The sequence below is a fragment of the Phyllostomus discolor genome, chromosome 12, assembly GCF_004126475.2.
Source record: "Phyllostomus discolor isolate MPI-MPIP mPhyDis1 chromosome 12, mPhyDis1.pri.v3, whole genome shotgun sequence".
Classification (NCBI taxonomy): domain Eukaryota; kingdom Metazoa; phylum Chordata; class Mammalia; order Chiroptera; family Phyllostomidae; genus Phyllostomus; species Phyllostomus discolor.
Window position 1 is genome coordinate 53,564,220 of NC_040914.2, and position 9,543 is coordinate 53,573,762.

Here is a 9,543-nt window from a genome sequence, read left to right on the forward strand (position 1 = left end):
CCGGGGAGACCAGGCACCCTGCAGGGAAGGCTCTGTGTAACCGGTGGGTACGTGTGACTCAGGTGAGGTGCTTTTCCTGTATCAACACACTGAGCAGGAACTTAGAAGATCTCCGAGCCTCCGTTTCCTCCGCCGTAATGTAGCAAATAAAAGGACCTGCCTCACAAAACAGAATAAAGGAAGCCCTTGGGACTCAGTGGGGCCAGGGTGTCACTCGGAAGGTGGGAAATGATGGTGCAGTTCCGGTTTCACTGCCCGACCCGCACCCTGAAACACGCAAGCACACCCCTCCCCCTCAAGTCTTGTGGGCTCGCACGGATCACACTTGATCCTCCAACCAGTGTCCGCTGAGGGCCTGCAGAACGTCAGGCCCTGGAACAGGCAGGGCACAAGCCACGCAAGGCCTTCCTGGGTCCCATTTTCGTGTGGGGTGACAAGCAGTCAACTGGAGAGACAAAACTTAACTTCGGATAAAGCCAAGGGCTATGACTAAAGTAAAACGGGGGAAGCGACAGGCCACGTTTAGACAGAGTGAGTGGTCAAAGAAGACCCCTCAGAGAAGGTGACGCGTATGCAGAGACCTGACTCAGAAGCAGGGACCTGCCCTGGGAGGGTCTGGGGGAAGAAGTACGCGCAAAGGCCCTGCGGCGGGCAATCCTGGACCGTTTGGGAGATGGCTCGTGGCTGCGGCAGAGCGAGGGTGAGGACTTGTGACCTCATCACCTCAATCTCTGCCTCTGTTGTCACTTCCCCTCCTCTCCTGTCTGCATCCAATCTCTGCCTCTGCTTCGTAAAGACCCGTGACTGGATTAAGGTCCACCCAGGTACTCCAGGACATTCTTCCCTCATCGAGAACCTTAGTTCGATCTTCAAAGACCCTTCTTCTTTGTGACGTAAAAGTTGCAGTTTCTGGGGTAGGGCCTGATGTTTTCCGTGGCCCTTATTCATTCTGCAGGGTGGTGGAGGGAGTTATTTTTTTTTTCCCCCCAAGCAGGAGAGTGGCAAGTTCTTCCTTGAAAGTATCACTGGTTGATGCTGACTTAACCCTTTGCCCACTCAACCAGATGTTCAAGGGCTTCCTCCCAAGGCACCCGACTCCCCCCCCCCCCCAAGCAGGTACTCAGGAAAGTAGGGGGGCTTCTGCGTAGCTGCAGAACCCTTACCCAGAGACCAGCCTCCCTGCTTACTACGGCTCAAGCCCAAATGCAGAACAAAGCACTTGGATAAACCATTAATTTTATTGTGACACAGAAAAGAATGCGATGATTGTCTCTGAGGCCAATCCTAAAACAGTGGAGTGGTTTTGTTTGGTTTTGGTTTGGATTTTGTTTTTCGGTTAATCCCACTTTCATTCCTTTCAAATGGCAGCACGCAAGGGTCAATCGCTGCATTGTTTTCTACGGTGACATTTTCTTCGAAACCAACTTTGTTTACCCCCCCAGTCAGAAAACGTGGGAAGGGACCTGTCCCCAGGCTGGGACCTGCCGCCCACTCAGGGTCTCTGCTGGCCCTGTGGGAGCCCTGGGTTCTCGGGTGGGGGGGGGGGGATGTGCCGAATGGAACGCCAGGAGGAGGAGGTGAGAGCCTGTGTATTCTCAGGGCTGGTCCCTACCCCAGGGTCTAAGCAGGCACTGTCACGCAGATCGCCTGAGGCACACGTCTGTCTAGTCTAGTCTCGGTTCTCACTTCTACAGAGGCTCCTTACCCTGGCCGAGCCCCTGTGGGGAGCTGGGCCTGCCCCACGTTGGGGTGGGCGGGGCATGCGGGAGGGTCACCGGGCAAATGTTTAATGTGTACCTTGGGTGTACCAGGCGCTGGGAACAGGGCTGTGAGCCCTCCAGCCAGACCCCACCCTCAGGGAGTCGGAGGGGAGAGAGAGAGACAATGTAGATGTACAAACCCACAGATCAATAGGTATGTGATTACCACGTGTGATGAGTCGGCTGCGGAAAAGGAGCAGGGTACCATGGGAAAAGAACAGTAATTGAGGGTCAGAGCTGTCATTTAGATAGCTGGGTCAGGGAATGTCTAAATGTTTCAGCAGAGGTCTAAAGGATGAGTAAGAATCAGGCAGGAAAAGGGAATTCCAGGCAAAAGAAACCATGGAAAGGTCCTGTGGTAAGAAAATGTGGGGGGTCTTTGAGGAAGGACAGAAGGTTTTGAGTTGAGGGTACTGGGAAGAGATTAGGTTCCCAAGGCAGCCAGGGGCCAGATCACCTAAGGTTTAAACCCTTAGCAATGGAGTGGATGTTATTATAAAAGAAAACAGACCACCAGAAGGCAGTGACACCATTTGATTTACATTTTTAAAAAATGTACAGAAAGGTTCCCCCAGACCTCATCCAAGAGCTTCCAGAAGCCAGCTTCAGGAGGCTGATGATTATGATCAGCAAATATTGATTTTGCCCTTTTCCAGCTGCCCCTGTGCCTGGTGCCGTGGGGCTGGTTAGTTTTGGTTTCTTTATTTTTAATTGCTCAATTAATTCATTAATGTATTTCACATCACGTCACACACGTCTCCAAGCCTGCACCCTGACCTCCAGTTAATCACTGAGAAGCATCTGGAGAATCTTAACCCACCTTTTCTTTTCTTGTTTCACTGCCATAGGACACACGGTGGACGTATAGAGACTTGCTTGGTATTTAATTTTTAAAAAACATTTATTTACCAAAGAAGGGGATTCTACTCTATACATTGAAACTTGACTTTTTCACTTAATATTATGTCTTGGAAATTTCTCCATGACAGTACATGAAAATTAGCCTCATTCTTCTTATATACCAAGTAATATTTGATAGAATTACATAATTCTTTTCCTTTTTTTTTTTAGAGAGAGGAAAGGGAGGGAGATAGAAAGAGAAACATCAATGTGCGGTTGCTGGGGGTTATGGCCTGCAACCCAGGCATGTACCCTGGCTAGGAATCGAACCTGTGACACTTTGGTTCGCAGCCCACGCTCAGTCCACTGAGCTAAGCCAGGCAGGGCTAGAATTACATAATTCTTTAGCCCTTCCCCCATTTGACAGACATGTCAATGGTTCCCAGTAGCTCTTCCATACAAGTGATGTTATACAAGCACTCTTACCTATATATACCTTTGCACACACGTGAGACTCTACACATCTCTGAAGACCCACACATTAAGAACCACTAGGTTGAAGGGTATTTGCATGATTTTTTAAAATAGATATTGCCAAATGGCTCCGAAAGACCCCATTAGCTGACGCCCCCGCTAAGAGCATTAAAGAGAGGCTCATGGCTTCCGTTTCCATTCTCTGACACTTAGCATGTGGGGCCAGAGTTTCTCCCTACTGACTCTTCCTGCTTCCTTTTTGGTGAACTTCAGTTTTGAACCATTTGCCCTGACGTAGTAAAGAATTTAAGTGTGCCCCAAGAGAGGTCTGTCCTTTGCCCTCAGCTTCTGGGAGGTAACAGCCAAACCCATGGAATGAATGGTGCGCCGGATGGAAATGCCTTCCTTTCGGGCGAGGACCGGCCACACCAGGCAGTCTAACTGTGTGCTTTAGGGCGGGAACGCGTGGTATCGGCTCATCTAGCTCCACCCCGAGGAGCTGGAGGCCGGTCAGCTCTGCGCGGCGCAGGCAACTGCGGCTAGTGACAGCGCCCTGTGAAGACTCGGGACTCGAGGGCCGCAAGCTCGCCGGCGGGGCAGGATTCCCTGTGTGTCGCCGCACACCGGTGCTGGGAAAGGAACGCGTGGGGTCCATGACTCCCTGGGGAGAGGGCAAGAGAAGCTCCACGTGTGGACCTTCAAACTCAGCCTTTTAAAGATGATACAAGTCACTGGTTTTTAGGTAGTCCCTGCTGGTGAGTCATCACCGCTACCTGGTGCCTAGTTCCAGGACATCTCCGTTGTCCTGTGCGCGCTGGCCTCGGCTGACTTCCGCCTGCACCTGCCAGTTTCCAGTCTGTGGGGCGTTCCGGGAGTCCTTCCAGCCACTGACTCACTGAACCTGAGGCTGGTATGGGCAACGCCCTGAACCCTGTGGCCGTGGTGGAAGGGTCGGCCGCCCTGCCGATGGCTGCTCCCTCTCACACTGTAGCCCTGTTTGTGCCTTTTTTTTTTCACTGTATGAGCTCCTTTTATATTGTAGGTACTCATCCTCTGTCACTTTTATATGTTACTATTGTGTTTTCTCTCTCTGTGTGTGGCATTTAAAGATTTCATTTTATTTATTTTAGAGAGGGAAGGGAGGGAGAAAGAGAGAGAGAGAAGGAGAAAGAGAGAAATGTCAATGTGCAGTTGCTGGGGTCATGGCCTGCAACCCAGGCATGTACCCTGACCGGGAATCGAACCTGTGACACTTTGGTTTGCAGCCCACACTCAATCCACTGAGCTACGCCAGCCAGGGCTCTCTAAACCCTGTGGCATTTTGATAAATGCATACAGCCTGTCACCACCACCAAAATGAAAAGATTGAACATTTTGGTCACCCCAAAAAGTTCCCTTGTGACTTCTACCCGGGCCCCAGGCCACCTCTGATCTGTTTGGTTGTTCTGCCTGTTCTAGAATGTCCTATGAATGGAGTCTTACATTTGACAGTTGTGGCAGACTGAACAATGCCTCCCTCGCCAAGAAGTTCCATCCTAATCTCTAGCTGCCGCCCCCACGCCCACGCCATGAATAGTAATTACCTTTAATGGCAAAAGAGATTTTGCAGAAATGATTAAGGATTTTGAGATGAGGAGATTATCCTGGCTTGTCCGGATGAACCCTGAATACAATTACAGGTGCCCTTATGGGGGGGGGGGCGGGGGCAGAGGGAGACGAGGTGATACCACAGGAGAAAACAAGGTGAACTAGAGGCCGACGGGACATGGCCAGGAGCCAGGGAGTGCTGGCAGCCTTTCGAAGTGGAAGAGGCAAGGAACACATTCTCCTTGGAGCCTCCAGAAGCAACGAGCCCTGCTGACCTTTTGACGTAGCCACTTTTGGCTCATTTTGGATGCCAGACAGTAATAGAATAAGTCTGTGCTGCCGTAAGCCACGAAGTGAGTGATAATTTGTTATGGCAGCAGGAAGAAATGAATACAGTCGTTGGCCTTTTGTGAAAAGTTTGTGTAACACGGTTTTTGCAATTCATCTGTGTTGGTTCAGCATATAACAGGTTGTTTCTTTTTATTGCTGAATGTATTTCACTGTATCGACATACCACCATTCCTTTGTCCTTTCGCCAGTGAGTAGACATTTGGGTTCCTTCCACTTTGGGCCACAGGAATAAAACTGCCACGAACACTCACGTGTAGGTTTCTTGTGTGTGTGAACAAGTGTTTTCGTTTCTCTTGGTTAAGTGTGTAGGAGTAGAATTCCTGCCATGTAATAGAAGTACCATTAATGCATAAGACATTGCAAAACTGTTCTCCAAAGTGGCTCCTCATCACTGCTTTTCCAGACAGGGAAACCGAGGAAACAGGGCAGTGATTTGCCCAGGGAGGGGCTTCAGCAGAACTGACTCTACATGTCAATTTGCTCGTCCCCGGCAGGGATTGTGAGAGGCAGTCCTGCTGGAGTTCTACCCCGTTCCCATTTCCAGCCTCCCCAGGAGCCTCTGCCCCTTCCTACCTCTCTTCCTTCGTCTAGCCTGGTGGGAGGGGAGGGCCAGGGCAGCTTTCGGTTCCTTGTCGGAGGACTTATGGGTAATGATGCAGGTTTTCTATTATAGCCAAATTATAAGTTTTTTGTTTGTTTTAAAGATTTTATTTATTTATTTTTTAGAGAGGGAAGGGAGGGAGAAAGAGAGAGAGAGAGAGAAACATCAATGTGCGGTTGCTGGGGGTTATAGCCTGCAACCCATGCATGTGGCCTGACTGGGAATCAAACCTGCGACACTTTGGTTCGCAGCCCATGCTCAATCCACTGAGCTACACCAGCCAGGGATTATAAGTTTCTTTTTAAAACTCATTTATCACAGTTAAAAAGTGAGTCCATTTAAAGAAAATAGTTTCCCAAAACTGTGCAAATCCCTCGCATGATTTTCAAATGTGTCGAATGATTTTGGACAAAGGTATCAAGACCACTCAGTGGGGAGAGGACGGTCTTTCAGCCAGCGGTACCGGGAACTTGGATACCCACACACAAAAAATGAAGTTGGACCTTTACCTTATACCATGGGTGAAAATTAACTCAAAATGAATAATACACCAAAGGCCTAAACATAAGATAAAAATCTATAAAGTTCTTAGAAGAAAACACAGTGGGAAGCTTCATGACATTGGACTTGATCTACACGGCATGACACCAAAACCACAGGCAACAAAAGTCAAAATAGATACATCGGACTACATCAAAGTCAAACCTGTGCACGGAAGGACATGCTTAAACGGGGTGAAAAGGCAATCTACGGAATAGGAGAAAATATTAGGACATCATGTATCTGATAAGGGATTAATATCTGGGATATACAAAGAACCCTACAACTCAGTAACAATGACAACTACCCATTCAAAAAATGGGCAAAGGACGTGATTAGACATTTCTTGAAAGAGGACATTCAAATGGCCAACAAGCACATAAAGAGAAGCTCATCGCCATGAATGACTGAGGAAATGCAACCCCAAACCAGAATGAGATAGCACTCCATATTTATGAGGGTGGTTACTATCAAAACAGAAAAAAAAAGAAAAAAGAAAAAACAAGGGTTGGTGAAAATGTGGAGAAATGGGAACCACTGTGTGCTGTTGGTGGGAAGGTAAAACGATATCCACCCGTATGGAGGTCCCTAAAAATTAAAAATAGAACGACAGTGTATATTTCACCTCTGGGTGTATATCCAAAGGAACAGAAAGCAGGGCCTCCACGAGATACGTGTACACCCACGCTCCTAACGTTGTTCACAGTAGCTGAAGGGTTCACTGAAGGATGGAGAGACACACAGCATATGGTTATATGCACAGTGGAATGCTGTTCAACCTGAAAAGGCATGAAATTTTGGCAGATGCTGCAGCGTGAACTTTGAAGACATCATCCACAGTGGCATAAGCCAGTTGCAAAGGTGCAAACGCTTTTGATTCCACTCATATGAGGTATCAAGAGCAGTCAAGCTCCTGGAAGTAGGAAGTAGAACGGTGGTTGCCAGGGGCTGCGGGAAGGGAGGAAGGGGGAGCGAGTGTTTGATGGTAGGAAGCTTCACCTGGGGGAGGCGACAAAGCCCTAGAGACGCAACGTAGTGACGCTCACACAGCAATGTGAACGGCACGGAACAGTATACTTAACAGTGGTACATTTTGTGTTACTTGTATTTTACCAAATCAAAGGAAAAATTTCACTTGTTTTTTTTTTAAAGATTTTACTTATTTATTTCTAGAGAGGGAAGGGAGGGAGAAGGAGAGAGAGAGAGAAACATCAATGTGTGGTTGCTGGGGGCTGTGGCCTGCAACCCAGGCATGTGCCTTGACTGGGAATCAAACCTGAGATGCCTGGTTCGCAGCCCATGCTCAATCCACTGAGCTACGCCAGCCAGGGCAAATTTAACTTTTTTAATTAAAAAAATTAAGAGAACAAGTGGTATGTAGACATTAAAAAAAACCAAGGTAATAAAGGTAATAAATGCCTGAAGTTTGGGGAACAGTGACCTGGTGTAACTCCCTCCTGTCACCATAGGGACGTCTGTCCATCTCAGAGAAGGACAGGAATTAGCTCACAGTGACTCAGTGTGACCAGGGACCAGGTGGCTCTTCTTCTTTCTTTAAAGATTTTATTTATTTGCTTTTAGAGAGAGGGGAAGGGAGGGAGAAAGAGAAAGAGAGACATAGGATGTGAGAGAGATACATCAATCAGTTGCCTCTTGGATATGCCCCCAGTCAGAGACCTGGCCCACAGCCCAGGCATGTGCCCCCACTGGGAATCAAACCAGGGACCTTTTGGTGTGCAGGACAATACCCAACCCACTGGGCCACACCAGTCAGGGCCAGGTGGCTGTTCTTGTCACTGAGCACCCCCTGGGGTTGGAAGTAGCTGTGCATGAAGACCACAGAGCCAACAGCTTCGGTGGGCTCTCGTAATTCCAGGCTAACACCCACTCTATACACTGCCACCACGCCTGACCTTCCCGGGCTAGGGAGAAGATCTGAGGCCTTCAGGGTAGAAGTACCATTGGAACAGAGCCCTGAAAAGAGCAATTTGAGAAGGGGCATCACACATGGATAATACAAGAGCAACGGGTGCACACCAGGATGCTGAGGCGGGAAGGCTGATGGCCTTTGTGATGTCTCTGTGTGGAGAGATACAGCCAAGACACAGGCAGAAGGGGCAGGGTCCTTGCAGGTACCTGCCAACTTCCTCTGGGCCAGTTACTTATTGGCCCAGAATGAGGCAAAGGTCAGACTTGGGGTTTGGTTATTTTCTCTGTCTGGCCCCTTCTGCCTATCTGAATAGGGGCGAAGGTTGTTCAGGGTGGGAGCTCCAAAGAGAGGGCATTAGGATTAATTATTTGTTCAGGGATCTATGGCTCAAATTCCTGAGCTATCCAGGGTTTGAGGGAACCCACCCCATTCCTTCCAGGTCCCAGCTGGGGTGGCATTTCCAGGACTTGCTGTCCCTGGCTTACCCCCCTCCTAGTGTCTGTCCTCATTCATTCCTCAGCCTGTACTCATTTAGCCCCTTCTTCACATTTTCGTGTCCTAGACCCTGGGGATTTAGGGGCCAACAAGACTCTTGCAATCTCTGCCCTTTTGAAGAACTCATTTTGGGGGCGGGGAAGAGACACCCACCTAGACAAGCCATTCCAATCCCGGTGCTTTGAGGGGTCAGCCCAAGGGCTTGTGGGGACACAGAGGAAGCCAAAAACCTAGCCAAAGGAAAGAAGCATCGGGGAAGGCTTCCTAAAGGAGGTGACAGAGGTGAAGCAACCAGGAGGGGAAGGAACCCTGAAGGAACTTCTTCAGCCTCCCTTCCAATGGTGCGACTCAGCTCCAGCCATGGCGGTGTCAACACCCTCCCTGTCCCAGCTCTGGCTCAGGGCCCCACTGCTGGGAGCTGCCCCCTTGTCCATCCTCCCTTGGCTGCTTCCCAATCTTGCCACAGTCCCAAGACCTCCTGAGACCTCCTCTGCAGGACTCCAGGCTTCACCATCTCCATCAAATACCACATGATCCAGCAATCAATTCTGCCTCTGGACATACATGCAAGAGAATTGAAAGCAGAATCTGGAAGAGATATGTGCATCCATTTCACAGCAGCATTATTCACAGTCGATGAAATGTAGAAGCAACCCAAGTGTCTACTGATGGGTGAGTGGATAGGCAATATGCGGTATATATACATACAATGGAATATTGTTCAGCCTTAAAAAGGAAGGAAATATGGACGCATGCCACAGCATGGATGGACCTTGAACGCATTATCTGGAGAGAAATAAAATAGTCACAAAAAGGGCAAATACTGTATGAGGTACTTAGGATTGCTTTTTGGTTAAAAAAATCAAATGTATAAAGACAGAAGGTGAAATGGTGGTTGCTAAGCACTGGGGGAAGGAGGCTGTGAGGAGTTGTTTGATGGGGATAGAGCTTCAGTTTTGCAAGAT